This window comes from Somniosus microcephalus, chromosome 13 (genome assembly GCF_052327205.1).
Source record: "Somniosus microcephalus isolate GS21.2 chromosome 13, FLI_Smic_1.0, whole genome shotgun sequence".
NCBI classification, from domain to species: domain Eukaryota; kingdom Metazoa; phylum Chordata; class Chondrichthyes; order Squaliformes; family Somniosidae; genus Somniosus; species Somniosus microcephalus.
This window is the reverse complement of record NC_140999.1, coordinates 194668199-194684224: the sequence shown is the minus strand read 5'-3', so window position 1 is coordinate 194684224 and position 16026 is coordinate 194668199. Positions and strand designations below refer to the sequence as shown.

The following is a 16026-nucleotide window of genomic DNA, read 5'->3' as shown; positions in this document are numbered from 1 at the left end:
AAATTCCTGCCCGCTCCCCGTAACCCTTAATTCCCTTTACTTCTAGGAAACTGTCTATTTCTGTTTTAAATTTATGTAATGATGTAGCTTCTACAGCTTTTTGGGGCAGCATATTCCATGGACCTACCACCCTCTGAGTGAAGTAGTTCCTCCTCATCTCAGTTTTGAAAGAGCAGCCCCTTATTCTAAGACTATGCCCCCTAGTTCTAGTTTCACCCATCATCGGGAACATCCTCCCCGCATCCACCCGATCCAACCCCTTCACAATCTTATATGTTTCAATAAGATCGCCTCTCATTCTTTTATTACAGCTAATAATGAATGTAATGGATTTATTATGTAATTGATGAGTTGCAACAAGTACTACCATATTTAAATAATAAATATGATTGACATAAAAAAAACCCAGCCCTGGGTTTTAGACTGTGGGCACCAGGGATTGGGTGTCAGCCCTGGCTCACTGGACACTGCCCCCGCCTCAGAGTCAGCAGGTCCTGTGTTCGAGTCCCCACTCCAGAGACTCGAGCACAGAAATCCAGGCCGGCACTGCTCCCAGTGCAGTACTGAGGGAGCATCGCACTGTAGAGGGGCAGTACTGAGGGAGCATCACACTGTCGGAGGGGCAGTACTGAGGGAGCATCGCACTGTCGGAGGGGCAGTACTGAGGGAGCATCGCACTGTCAGAGGGGCAGTACTGAGGGAGCGCCGCACTGTCGGAGGGGCAGTACTGAGGGAGCGCCGCACTGTCGGAGGGGCAGTACTGATGTAGCGCCGCACTGTCGGCGGGACAGTACTGAGGGAGCGTCGCACTGTCGGAGGGGCAGTACTGAGGGAGCATCGCACTGTCGGAGGGGCAGTACTGAGGGAGCATCGCACTGTCGGAGGGGCAGTACTGAGGGAGCATCGCACTGTCGGAGGGGCAGTACTGAGGGAGCGCCGCACTGTCGGAGGGGCAGTACTGAGGGAGCGCCGCACTGTCGGAGGGGCAGTACTGAGGGAGCGCCGCACTGTCGGAGGGGCAGTACTGAGGGAGTGCCGCACTGTCGGAGGGGCAGTACTGAGGGAGCACTACTGTCGGAGGGGCAGTACTGAGGGAGCGCTGCACTGTCGGAGGGGCAGTACTGAGGGAGTGCCGCACTGTCAGAGGGGCAGTACTGGGGGAGTGCCGCACTGTCGGAGGGGCAGTACTGAGGGAGTGCCGCACTGTCGGAGGGGCAGTACTGAGGGAGCGCTGCACTGTCGGAGGGGCAGTACTGAGGGAGCGCCACAACTTCGGAGGGGCAGTACTGAGGGAGCGCCGCAACTTCGGAGGGGCAGTACTGATGGAGCGCCACACTGTCGGAGGGGCAGTACTGAAGGAGCGCTGCACTGTCGGAGGGGCAGTTCTGACGGAGCGCCGCACTGTCGGAGGGGCAGTACCGAGGGAGCGCCGCACTGTCAGAGGGGCAGTACTGAGGGAGTGCCACACTCTCGGAGGGGCAGTACTGAGCGAGTGCTGCATTGTCGGAGGGGCAGTACTGATGGAGCGCCGCACTGTCGGAGGGGCAGTACTGAGGGACCGCCGCACTGTCGGAGGGGCAGTACTGAGGAAACGCCAGACTGTCGGAGAGGCAGTACTGAGGGAGTGCTGCAGTGTCGGAGGGGCAGTACTGAGGGAGTGCTGCAGTGTCGGAGGGGCAGTACTGAGGGAGCGCCGCACTGTCGGAGGGGCAGTACTGAGGGAGCGCTGCACTGTCGGAGGTGCAGTACTGCGGGAGCGCCGCACTGTCGGAGGGGCAGTACTGAGGGAGTGGTGCACTGTCGGAGGGGCTGTACTGAGGGAGTGCCACACTGTCGGAGGGGCAGTATTGCGGGAGCGCCGCACTGTCGGAGGGGCAGTACTGAGGGAGTGCCACACTGTCGGAGGGGCAGTACTGAGGGAGCACTGCACTGTCGGAGGGGCAGTACTGAGGGAGTGCTGCATTGTCGGATGGGCAGTACTGCGGGAGGGCCGCATTTTCGGAGGGGCAGTACTGAGGGAGTGCCACACTGTCGGAGAGGCAGTGCTGAGGGAGTGCTGCATTGTCGGAGGGGCAGTACTGAGGGAGTGCTGCAGTGTTGGAGTGGCAGTGCTGAGGGAGTGCTGCACTGTCGGAGGTTCCATCTTTCAGATGAGACGTTAAACCGAGGCCTCATCTGCCCTCTCAGGTGGATGTAAAAGATCCCATTGCACTATTCGACGAACAGCAGGGGAGTTCTCCCCGGTCACCTGGGCAATGTTCAAAAAAAGGGGAGAGGGATAAACCCGGCAACTACAGGCCAGTCGGCTTAACATCGGTGCTGGAGAAACTTAGAGACATTACTCCGGGACAAAACTAATTGGCACTTGGGAAAAATATGATTTAATAAATGAAGGTCAGCACGGATTTGTTAAAGGGAAATTGTATTTGACCAATTTGATTGAGTTCTTTGATGAAGTAATGGAGAGGGTTGATGAGGGTAGTGTGGTTCATGTTGTGTATGTGGACATAAGGGCCTAGAAATTCACTAGCCTTAGCGCCGCTTTTGAGGCGCTAGAGGGACTAGCGCCAGAGTTATGGCCAGTTGAAAAATTCCCTGGGGCCCTAAAGCGGCGTTGCACCGGTAGCGCTGCGCCGGCACCGATGACGTCATCGGTGTGCGCAGCGTCCCGGTTGCCATGCCGACGGGCCCCAGCGTCGAAATTCAGTTGCGGCCGCCTCGCCCGTGGCAGCCGCAACTAAGACTCTGGCAACAGAGTCCAACATGTGTTTGCGCCGGCGCATTAAAGGCCCCGCGGCGGCCGGCCGCTTTCCCGCCGGCCGCCTGCCCGCAGCTCCCTCCCCGGACTTCTCCCCCCCGCCCCCCCCCCCCCCCCCGGAACAGATGCAAGCCCGGCACTTGTCCAAGGTGCCGGGCTCATTTTTAAACAGATTTGCGCGGGCCGTGGCCGGGTGCAGGCAGCTCCTCCTTAACGGAAGGAGGAGGCCTGCACTTCCCCAGCCTGCCGCACCGCATCGGGTGCCGCAGCGCCGGAATTGTGGCGCTAAACGGCAGTTAGCGCCCTTTTCCAGGCGCTAAGACCCTTCAGTAGCGCCGGCAGCCGTTTGGGCACGGCGCTACTGAATCTTTGGCGCGCGCAGGGGGACTTAGCGCCGGCACTAACTTCCGGCGCTGAAGCCCTGGCTAAGCCAAAACCCAATTTCTAGGCCAAGGTGTTTGATATAGTACCACACAATAGGCTTGTTAGCAAAATTGAAACTGTGTGGATACAAAATTGGCTAAAGGACAGAAAGCAGAGCAGTGGTGAATGGTTGTTTTTCAGAATGGTGGGAAGTATCCAGTGCTGTTCCCATGGGGTTGGTATTAGGACCACTGCTCTTTTTGATATGTATTAATGACCTGGACTTGGGTATACAGCGCATAATTTCAAAGTTTGCAGATGACACAAAACTCAAAAATGTAGGAAACAGTGAGGAGGATAGTAACAGACTTCAGAAGGACATAGACAGAGTAGGAACCAGGTAAGAGTATTCCCATCAAACGGGACAATGGAGGAAAGGCAATGGTCGAGCATGGGGAATAATCACGCCTGATTTTACTAAGTTGCAGTATAAACTCCGTTAAAAAAATTCACACAGAAACAAACATAAGACATCTGCTTTTATTCTTAAACCCTGAATCTCGAGTCCTCTTTTCTGGCCACATTCGTACTGCGTCTGAGAGGGCACTGGGATATATACTCTCTGACAGGAATATTTACCAAGGGCACCAGACGAATCTGTAACCCCTTCACCCTAACTCCTTGTCAAGGGACCATTTGGCCAGGAGTGAAAGATACCCACATGCGGCACAACAAGCTGCCTGATGCGCTATCAATTACTCATAAAAGACTGAGAGTTAAGAGAGTAACTAAAGGCTTTTATTAACAAAAGAATGAAGGTCTGCCTCGAGTGGTCGACCAGTCCAGAAATACAAAGGGCTGGGGAGCAGTCACCTTTATACTAGGACTTGTGGGAGGAGTCAGCCGAGGCATGTCCAGGCATGTACACAGTGGAATACAAACAGTGGTTTACCACATTCACCCCTTGTTTAAAATTGAGTCCGGCGGGGTGAAGTGTATTAAAAGTTAGTGTATTGGAGTCTCTCTGGAGGTCTTGTCTGCCGCTGTGATCGGCGTGGCGACGGCAGGGGTAGTGGAGCTTCCGGCGTCAAGTCCTGCGTGGGCTGTGGCACAGGGGTGTCGTCCTCGTAGATGTCGAGCGGGTCGCGGGGCCCAGGCCTGCCGTCTGCTGGGGCTGGATATCGGATCGTGGGGGGGGGTGGTAGTGAGTAGTGGGTTACTGCGGCCCCCGAGGGTGCAAGGTCTCTTATGGAGACTGTGTCCTCCCGCCCGTCCGGGTATGCAATGTAAGCATACTGGGGGTTGGCGTGGAGGAGGTCGACCCTCTCGACCAGGGGGTCCGTTTTATGGGTCCTCACGTGCCTTCTCAGTAGGACCGGCCCTGGGGACGTCAGCCATGGCGGTAGCGATGTCCCCGATGTGGACTTCCTTGGGAAGACAAACATTTTCTCATGAGGGGTGGCGTTAGTGGCAGTGCAGAGCAGTGACCGAATAGAGTGGAGCGCATCGGGGAGCACATCCTGCCAGCGGGAGGTTGGAAGGCCCCTAGACTTTAAGGCTAGCAGGGCGGCCTTCCAAACTGTCGCATTTTCTCTTTCCACCTGTCCGTTCCCCCGGGGGTTGTAACTGGTGGCCCTGCTTGTGGCAATACCCCTAGTTAGCAGGTACTGACGGAGTTCGTCGTTCATAAACGATGAGCCCCGGTCGCTATGGATATAGCTGGGGAAACCGAACAGGGTGAAGAGGTCGTTCAGACATTTAATGACCGTGGCACTGGTCATGTCCGGGCAGGGGATGGCGAATGGGAAACGGGAGTACTCATCAATAATATTGAGGAAGTACACATTGCGGTCGGAGGAGGGGAGAGGCCCTTTAAAATCAACGCTCAGGCGCTCGAAGGGGCGAGTGGCTTTTATCAGGTGGGCCCTGTCTGGTCTATAAAAGTGCGGTTTGCACTCAGCGCAGACTTGGCAGTTCCTGGTCATGGTCCTGACCTCCTCAATAGAGTAAGGCAGGTTGCGGGCCTTGATGAAGTGGAAGAACCTGGTGACCCCCGGGTGGCAGAGGTCATTGTGGAGGGCCCGCAGTCTATCGATCTGCGCGCTGGCGCAGGTGCCACGCGATAGCGCATCCGGGGGTTCATTGAGCTTCCCGGGCCGGTACAAGATCTCGTAATTGTAGGTGGAAAGTTCGATTCTCCACCTCAAGATCTTGTCATTTTTGATTTTGCCCCTCTGCTTGTTGTTAAACATGAAAGCAACTGAACGTTGGTCAGTGAGCAGGGTAAATCGTTTTCCGGCCAGGTAGTGCCTCCAATGACGCACAGCCTCCACAATCGCCTGGGCCTCCTTCTCAACAGCGGAGTGTCTGGTCTCCGGGCCTTGGAGGGTTCGTGAAAAGAAGGCCACGGGTCTCCCCGCCTGATTGAGGGTAGCGGCCAGGGCAAAGTCGGACGCGTCGCTTTCCACCTGGAAGGGGATGGATTCGTCCACTGCGTGCATGGTGGCTTTGGCAATGTCTTCCTTGATACGGTGGAAGGCTAAGCGGGCCTCTGCCGTCAAGGGAAAAGAGGTGGACTTGATCAGCGGATGGGCCTTGTCCGCATAGTAGGGGACCCACTGGGCATAATAGGAGAAAAACCCTAGGCACCTCTTCAGGGCCTTGAGGCAGTGGGGCAGTGGGAGTTCCATAAGGGGACGCATCCGGTCGGGGTCGGGGCCGATGACTCCGTGTTCCACAACACAGCCAAGGATGGCGAGGCGGTTTGTGCGGAATATGCACTTCTCCTTGTTATATGTCAGGTTCAGGAGTTGGGCGGTGCGGAGGAATTTTTCGAGGTTTGCGTCATGGTCCTGCAAGTCACGGCCGCAGATGGTCACATTGTCCAGATATGGGAAAGTGGCCTGCAACGCATTTTGATCTACCATCCGGTCCATCTCCCTTTGGAAGACGGAGACCCCGTTGGTGACGCCAAAGGGAACCCTAAGGAAGTGGTAGAGGTGGCCGTTTGCCTCAAAGGCAGTATACTGGCGGTCCTCAGGGTGGATAGGGAGCTGGTGGTACGCTGATTTCAGGTCAGTGGTCGAGAAGACGCGGTACTGCGCGATCTGGTTGACCATATCAGCTATGCGGGGGAGTGGGTAGGCGTCCAGCAGGGTGTAGCGATTTATTGTCTGGCTGTAGTCGATGACCAGGCGCTGCTTCTCGCTGGTCTTAACGACCACAACCTGGGCTCGCCAGGGGCTGGTGCTGCCCTCAATAATCCCTTCCTTCAGGAGCCGCTCCACTTCGGTTTTAATGAAAACCCTGTCCCCGGCACTGTATCGCCTGCTCTTTGTGGCGATGGGCTTACAGTCGGGGGTGAGGTTAGCAAACAGTGGGGGCGGGGTGACTCTGAGTGTGGAGAGGTTGCACCTGGTGCGCGGCGGGCAATTTGGGAGCTGCTGGCTGCGGACTGTGAGTGGGGGTAGGGGTCCACCGTACGCCATCGTAACACTTTTAAGGTGGCACTGAAAATCTAACCCCAGCAGGACGGCAGCGCAGAGGTCGGGCAGGACCAGAAGTTTAAAATGATCGTACACGGTCCCGTCTACTACGAGTGTCACTACGCAGTAGCCGCCGATGTCCGCCGACTGGGACTCGGAGGCCATAGAAATCCGCTGGTGCGCAGGCAGGACTGGGAGAGAGCAACGCCGCACCGTGTCGGGGTGGATGAAGCTCTCCGTGCTCCCAGAGTCAAAAAGGCAGATTGTATCGTGGCCATTTACCTTAATGTCCATTGTGGAACTGGCCAGCTGGTGCGGTCTCGCTTGGTCCAGTGTAACGGATGCCAGCGTAGGGGTCGGTGTGTCGCTGCGGGTATCAGATGAGGTGGTGTTGGGGGCCTGCTGCGTTCCGGCTGTCGTCCAAGATGGCGGCGTCCATGATCCCCATGTGGCTGGAGGCGTCCAAAATGGCTGCTGTACCGGTGGTTCGCACATGGCCGGGGAGGCCCAAGATGGCGGCCCGCATGGCCCACACGCGGCGCTGCTGGGGTTCGGGGTGGCTTTGGCCCTGCAGACGTTAGCGTAGTGTCCCTTCTTCCCGCAGCCCGAGCAGATCGCGTTTTTCGCCGGGCAGCGCGCTCTGGGGTGTTTTGCCTGGCCACAGAAGTAGCATTTCTGGCCTTGGGGCACTGCTGTCTGGCCTTGGGACACTGCTGCGGTAGTTGGGCCATTGCTGGGGTGTGGCTGGGGTGGCACGGCGCTATGAGGCGGTCCTACCGTGTCCCAGGCTGTCATTCCCCGCGGCGTCCACGGTGCAGAGGAGTAGGCATCCATGCCCCGGTAGGCTGCATCCAATGATAGTGCGAGTTCAGAGGCCTTGTTGAGGTCGAGGTCACTCTGCTCCAACAGTCGCTGTCGGGTGTAATTGGATCTGTGGCCGGCTACAAAAGCGTCCCGGATAAGTTCCTCTGTGTACACGGCGGCCTTTACATCCTTACAACCACAGGCCTGGCCAAGCACAGACAGTGCCTGAAGGTATTCCACGGTCGATTCCCCAGGTTGTTGTTTACGACTCCCCAGAAGGTGCCTGGCGTACACTTCGTTCACTGGGCGCGTGTACTGGTCCTTGAGGAGCTTGATAGCGTCCGCGTACGAGGTCGCGTCTTGGATGACCGAGTACACTCAGTGGTTCACTTTGGAGGTCAGGACATCCAGTTTGTCCTCGTCCGATTTGATTGCTGCGGAGGCGGTCAGGAATTTTTTGAAACACTTAAGCCAGTGAGTAAACTTGGTGGATGAGTCCGCCTCCCGATGATCTAAGTCCAGGCATGCTGGTGTGAGGATCTTCTCCATTATAAAAATTTTGTTAATAAAATTGATGCGCTATCAATTACTCATAAAAGACTGAGAGTTAAGAGAGTAACTAAAGGCTTTTATTCACAAAAGAATGAAGGTCTGCCTCGAGTGGTCGACCGGTCCAGAAATACAAAGGGCTGGGGAGCAGTCACCTTTATACTAGGACTTGTGGGAGGAGTCAGCCGAGGCATGTCCAGGCATGTACACAGTGGAATACAAACAGTGGTTTACCACACTGCCTTACAGCAACCAGTTCCAGTGATATTCGCAGTTACACTATCAGCCTCCCATCAGGTCCGTACAAACTACTGAGTGAATGGATTGACAACAAAGTCAGGAACTAACAATGTAACTAATGTCCTTTAGGGAAGGAAATTTGCCATCCTTACCTGGTCTGGCCTATATGTGACTCCAGACCCAGAGCAATGTGGTTCACTCTTAACAGCCCTCTGAAATGGCCTGGTAAGCCACTCAGTTGTAAAAAGTTGCTATAAAAACAATAAGAATAAAACTGGATGGACCACCCGGCATCGACCTCGGCTACGGACACGACAACGGCACACCCAGCCCAGTCGACCCTGCAAAGTCCTCCTCACCAACATCTGGGGACTTGTGTCAAAATTGGGAGAGCTGTCCCACAGACTAGTCAAGCAACAGCCTGACATAGTCATACTCACAGAATCATACCTTTCAGCCAATGTCCCAAAGTCCTCCATCACCATCCCTGGGTATGTCCTGTCCCACCGGCAGGACAGACCCACCAGGGGTGACGGCACAGTGGTATACAGTCTGGAAGAAGTGGCCCTGGGAGTCCTCAACATTGACTCTGGACCCCATGAAGTCTCATGGCTTCAGGTCAAGCATAGGGAAGGAAACCTGTTGATTACCACCTACCGCCCTCCCTCAGCTGATGAATCAGTACTTCTCCATTTTGAACACCACTTGGAAGAAGCACTGAGAGTAGCAAGGGCACAGAATGTACTTTGGGTGGGGGATTTCAATGTCCATCACCAAGAGTGGCTCGGTAGCACCACTACTGACTGAGCTGGCCGAATCCTGAAGGACATAGCTGCCAGTCTGAGCCTGCGACAGGTGGTGAGAGAACCACCACGAGGGAAAAACCTACTTGACCTCGTCCTCACCAATCTACCTGTCGCCGATGCATCTGTCCATGACAGTATTGGTAGTAGTGACCACCCCACAGTCATTGTGGAGACGAAGTCCCATCTTCACACTGAGGACACCCTCCATCGTGTTGTGTGGCACTACCACCGTGCTAAAGGGGATAGATTCAGAACAGATTTAGCAGCTCAAAACTGGGCATCCATGAGGCGCTGTGAGCCATCAGCACAAGCAGAATTGTATTCCACCACAATCTGTAACCTCATGGCCCGGCATTCCCTCACTCTACCATTACCACCAAGCCAGGGGACCAACCCTGGTTCAATAAGGAGTGTAGAAGAGCATGCCAGGAGCAGCATCAGGCGTACCTAAAAATGAGGTGCCAACCTGGGGAAGCTGCAATACAGGACTAGACGCATGCTAAAAAGCAGAAGCAGCATGCTATAGACAGGGCTAAGCGATCCCACAATCAACGGATCAGATCAAAGCTCTGCAGTCGTGAATGGTGGTGGGCCATTAAACAACTAACGGGAGGAGGAGGCTCCATGAATATCCCCATCCTCAATGATGGCGGAGCCCAGCACGTGAGTGCAAAAGACAAGGCTGAAGCGTTTGCAACTATCTTCAGCCAGAAGTGCCAAGTGGATGATCCATATCGGCCTCCTCCTGGGGAGTCCCCACCACCACAGAAGCCAGTCTTCAGCCAATTCAATTCACTCCACGTGATATCAAGAAACGGTTGAGCGCACTGGATACAGCAAAGGCTGTAGGCCCTGACAACATCCCGGCTATTGTGCTGAAGACTTGTGCTCCAGAACTAGCCGCACCTCTAGCCAAGCTGTTCCAGCACAGCTATAACACTGGCATCTACCGCCAATGTGGAAAACTGCCCAGGTATGTCCTGTGCACAAAAAGCAGGACAAATGCAATCCGGCCAATTACCGCCCCATCAGTCTACTCTCAATCATCAGCAAAGTGATGGAAGGTGTCGTCGACAGTGCTATCAAGCAGCACTTACTCACCAATAACCTGCTCACTGATGCCCAGTTTGGGTTCCGCCAGGACCACTCGGCTCCAGACCTCATTACAGCCTTGCTCCAAACATGGACAAAAGAGCTGAATTCCAGAGGTGAGGTGAGAGTGACTGTCCTTGACATCAAGGCAGCATTTGAGTGTGGCATCAAGGAGCCCTAGTAAATGGGAATGGGGGAAAATTCTCCACTGACTGGATTCATACCTAGCACAAAGGAAGATGGTTGTGGTGGTTGAAGGTCAATCATCACAGCCCCAGGACATTGCTGCAGGAGTTCCTCAGGGCAGTGTCCTAGGCCCAACCATCAATGAGCTTCCCCCCCATCATAAGGTCAGAAGTGGGGATGTTCGCTGATGACTGCACAGTGTTCAGTGCCATTTGCAACTCCTCAGATGATGAAGCAGTCCATGCCCGCATGCAGCATGACCCGATGACATTCAGGCTTGGGCTGGTAAGTGGCAGGTAACATTTGCGCCACACAAGTGTCAGGCAATGACTATCGCCAAAAAGTGAGCGTATAACCACCGCCCCTTGACATTCAACGGCATTACCATCGCCGAAACTCCCCCCACCATCAATATCCTGGGGGTCACCATTGACCAGCCACATAAGTTCTGTGGCAACAAGAGCAGGTCAGAGGCTGGGTATTCTGCGGCGAGTGTCTCACCTCCTGACTCTCCAAAGCCTTTCCACCATCTACAAGGCACAAGTCAAGAGTGTGATGGAATACTCTCCACTTACCTGGATGAGTGCAGCTCCAACAGTACTCAAGAAGCTCGACACCATCCAGGACAAAGCAGCCCGCTTGATTGGCACCCCACCCACCACCTGAAACATTCACTCCCTCCACAACCGGTGCACCGTGGCTGCAGTGCGTACCATCTACAAGATGCACTGTAGCAACTCGCCAAGGCTTCTTCGACAGCACTTCCCAAACCCGTAACCTCTACCACCTAGAAGGACAAGGGCAGCAGGCGCATGGGAACATCACCACCTCCAAGTTCCCCTCCAAGTCACACACCATCCTGACTTAAGAGCATAAGAAATAAGAGCAGGAGTAGAGTAGGCTATATGGCCCCTCGAGCCCGCTCCGCCATTCAATAAGATCATGGCTGTTCATCGACCTCAACTCCACTTTCCCGCCCGATCTCCATATCCCTTGATTCCCCTAGAATCCAAAAATCTATCTATCTCGGCCTTGAATATACTCAAAGACTCAGCATTTGCAGCCCTTTGGGGCAGAGAATTCCAAAGATTCACTTGGAAATATATCAGCCGTTCCTTCATCGTCGCTCGGTCTAAATCCTGGAACTCCCTCCCTAACAGCACTGTAGGAGCACCTTCACCACACGGACTGCAGCGGTTCAAGAATGCGGCTCACCACCACCTTCTCAAGGGCAACTAGGGATGGGCAATAAATGCTGGCTTTGCCAGCGACGCCCACATCCCATGAACGATTAAAAAAAAATTGTTTATTAAAATTACACACCTAGTTAGCAGCACGTAAAGTTATGCATTGATAGAAATAGGAGACAGTGTTAATTGACAAAATAAATAACAGGTTACAAAGACAATACAGTTTTGTCAGAGTAATTCAGCACTAACTGCTTGCTCATTATAAATTTATAGTTATCAGCATCAGAACCTGATATAAATTGGTGAGATTAATTTAGGGTTAAACTCAGCATCTGTGGAGAGAGAAACAAAGTTGACGTTTCAGGTCGGTGATCTTTCATCAGAACTGCGTTAAACTCTTCAGATAGCTGACAAGTTACATAGTAATCTGGGATGTAATGTTTAAGTTATCCACCAGATGGAGCCAAATATTAAGGGTTCACATTCACCAGTATTTAAGGTAATGGATCATGTATTCAATGTCCTAGTACACCAGTTAACACGGTAATGTGGCATTGCATTATGGGTATGACTCAGAGGTTCATCCTCCATCTTGGCTCGTGCAGTAAGAATTGTGTGCAAGCCTCCAGCTGGTAAGAGCTATGTCTCTCTGCTACACCGGGTAAATAAACAGTTGGGTTTTGTTCCTAAGATCTCGCTTCTCTCAGTTCTGACCTTACCACTCGGATATCACATATTGGCGACGAGGATATACAGATCACAATTTGACGAAGAAAAAAAAAGAAAAGGAACACTGAATAACGGATCATGGCTGCTACGGTAGGAAAGATCTCTGCTTTTGATGTTCAGACGCAGACCTGGGATAAATACTGTGAGGTGTTGATGCATTTCTTTGAAGCAAATGATATAAATGATGTCGGAAAAAGGAGAGCTATTTTGCTCACTTCCGTGGGAAGGCAGACGTATAGTTTAATGAGAAACTTATGCAGTCCTGCAAAGCCTGGAGACAGATTATTTGCTGACTTAGTGGCCTTGCTAAAGGACCATTTCAATCCCAGACCGAGTGAGATTGTACAGCGTTTCAAATTTAATTCACAGAACAGAAAACCGGGTGAGACTGTATTGGATTATGTAGCGGTGTTGCGAAAATTGGCACACGATTGCAATTACGGCAACAACCTGAAAGACATGCTGAGAGATAGGCTAGTTTGCGGGATAATGGATGATCGAATGCAGCGGAGATTATTGTCTGAGACTGGGCTTACGTATGAAAAAGCGTTGGAACTTGCTCAAGCCATAGAGACAGCGAACCGAGATGTAAAAGAAATACAAGGTTCAGACTGGGCTACTACAAAGCAAGTTGCAGGTCAGGTTATTGTGCACAAGTTAAACATGCGTCAGAAACCACAACGTGAGCATGTAAAGGCATGTTATAGATGCAATGGTGATCACCTGGCGAGGGAATGCAGGTTTCTGGAGGAAAAGTGCCACAAGTGTGGGAAAAAAGGACATATAAAACGGGCATGCAGGGCAAAAGCAACCGTGGAGGAATACAAACCAAAAGGGGGAGGAAAGCAAAACCTAGGAAGAGAAGTGAAAAAACAGGGAGTACATCACAGCGGAGAAGCTGAGAAAGAAGACGACATGTTCATAATGCATAGTATGGTAGAGAACATTCCAAAAGTGGATCCTATCACTTTACAACTGACAGTAAATGACTCTGAGGTCAATTTTGAAGTGGATACAGGATGCGGGGTAACTATAATGAACAGGGAGGAGTACTCAAAATTGTGGAACCGTGCAAAAGTTCCAGAGTTAAAGTCTTGCTCTATGCAGCTTAAAACATATACCGGTGAACGAGTGGCGATATTGGGTACAGCTACTGTAACTGTGCAACACAGGGACACCGTGGAACAGCTACCTGTAGTTGTAGTATTGGGTTCCGGACCAAACCTGTTAGGTCGGGGCTGGATACACGAACTTAAATTAGATTGGGGAGCAATAAATCAAATAGAGGGAGGCAAACAGATGTCTTTGCAAGAAGTGTTGATTGAACATGAGAACGTGTTCAAGGAAGAACTTGGCACATTTAATGGCCCCCCAGCTAAGATTTATGTAGACAAGGAGACACTGCCAAGGTTTTTAAACAACGACCTGTGCCGTATGCCATGAAACCGAAGGTAGAGGTTGAGCTTGATCGTCTTTTGAGAGAGAACATACTGGAACCCGTGAAATGTTCAGAATGGGCAGCTCCCATTGTACCTGTTTTAAAACCGGACAATTCGGTAAGACTCTGTGGAGATTATAAATTGACAGTAAATAGGGTGTCTAAACTAGAACAGTATCCTATTCCCAAAACAGAGGATCTCTTTGCAAACCTGGCTGGAGGGAAGAAATTGACGAAGCTGGATATGAGTCATGCATACTTGCAGATTACACTAGATGAGGAATCCAAGAAGTATGTAACCATAAATACACACAAGGGTTTGTTTACCTATAACCGCTTACCATTCGGTGTCTCATCTAGTCCAGCAATTTTCCAGAGGACTATCGAGGGTGTACTGCAAGGGATCCCACATGTTTCAACCTATCTGGATGACATTCTGGTGACGGGAAGAACCGACCAGGAGCATCTGAGCACTCTGAGAGAGGTACTACAAAGATTGGATGAGGCTGGGTTACGGCTCAAGAGGAGTAAGTGCACTTTCCTGGGGAATGAGGCCGTGTTCCTGGGACACAGAGTGGACGCCACCGGGCTCCATCCAAGGAGAAGGTACAAGCACTGCAGGAGGCCCCAGCTCCTACCAATGTGACTGAGTTAAAAGCTTACCTGGGACTGCTAAACTATTATAACAGATTTTTACCAAACTTGGCAACAGTGTTAGCACCTCTTCACAAATTTCTGCGCAAGGAGACACAGTGGCAGTGGGAAGAGGAACAGAGAGTTTCATTTGAACAGTCCAAGAAACTGATGCTGTCCTCGGATGTGCTGGTTCACTACAATGCAGAGAAAGCCATCATTCTCTCTTGTGATGCTTCACCTTACGGGGTGGGGGCGGTTCTTTCACACAGCTTGGAAGATGGAACAGAAAGACCAATAGGGTTTATGCCTCAAACTCCGACACCAGCGGAAAAAAAATATTCCCAGTTAGATAAAGAGGGGTTAGCAGTAATGCTTGGGTTACAGAGGTTTCACAAGTACATATATAGCAGGAAATTCAGCATATGCACCGATCATAAACCTCTTCTATCTCTTTTTAATGAAATGAAAGCAGTACCACAGATGGTGTCACCCCGGATCCAGAGGTGGGCAGTGACGTTGAGGGCATATGAGTATGTCATCGTTTACAAGGCGGGCAAGTACCATGGGAACGCAGATGCCTTGAGCCGTCTTCCACTGCCAGGTACACCTATCGATGCAGCTCCAGAGGACAGAGTTTTGATGTTGGAGGACACGGACACGGCAATTGTGACCGCCGAACAAGTAAGGACAGGGACCGGTAAAGATCCAGTACTGTCTAGAGTCTGAGAATATGTGATGAGGGGTTGGCCACAGCATCCGGAAGGGACTGATTTCACACCTTACAGTGTCAGGAAGACAGAGCTGAGTGTGCAGGATGGTTGCGTGTTGTGGGGAGCACGAGTGATTATTCCACAGCCAGCACGACAGTCTATCCTAGGGCAACTACATCAGTGTCATCCTGGAGTTTCGTGTATGAAAGCCTTGGCAAGGAGTTACTTGTGGTGGCCAAAGCTAGATGAGGAGATAGAAAATCTAGTTAAGACATGCAGCACTTGTCAAGTACACAGGAAGGCACCAGCAGCGGCTCCTCTTCACCCCTGGGAGTGGCCGGATAAACCATGGAGAAGATTACATGCAGATTATGCGGGTCCATTCATGGGAAAGATGTTCCTCATAATCGTTGATGCCCATTCCAAATGGATGGATGTTTATCCTGTAAATTCTGCTTCATCTACTGTTACTATAGACTGCCTGCGTAGGAGTTTTAGTAATCAAGGGCTACCGGAGATCGTAGTAAGTGACAATGCCACGTGTTTTGTGAGTACAGAAACAAAAGAGTTCATGAGAAACAATGGCATAGTGCACGTGACCTCAGCTCCATATCATCCATCTTCAAATGGCCTTGCGGAGAGAGCCGTACAAACATTTAAGGAGATGATGAAAAAAAGTGCGGAAGGGAGTTTGGCAGCCAAGGTGTCACGAGTTCTGTTCAGCTACAGAATAACACCTCAATCTACCACAGGACTCTCTCCTGCTGAGCTGTTGTTAGGATGTCGACTACGCTCCACTCTTGACCTGGTTCACCCAGATCTAAAAAGGAAGGTGGAAAACCGACAAATCAAACAAAAGGAGAACCATGACAGAAGGACAAAGAGCCGCAGTTTTGGAGAAGGAGATGCGGTCCTTACCAGGAATTTCAGTTATGGTCCAAAATGGATTCCTGGCGTCATAGACTCAATGACCGGTCCAGTATCATATACGGTCATGGTGGGAACTGGTCAGGTAGTACGCAGACATGTAGATCAGATAC

The 16026-nt window shown here is 52.0% G+C and overlaps 1 long non-coding RNA gene across 2 annotated transcripts in view; it reads left to right on the top strand.

Moving 5' to 3' along the window:
• The window catches only part of LOC147108943 (uncharacterized), a 60285-nt gene that overhangs the window by 936 nt on the left and 43323 nt on the right, over window positions 1-16026 (top strand). The window lies entirely within an intron of this gene.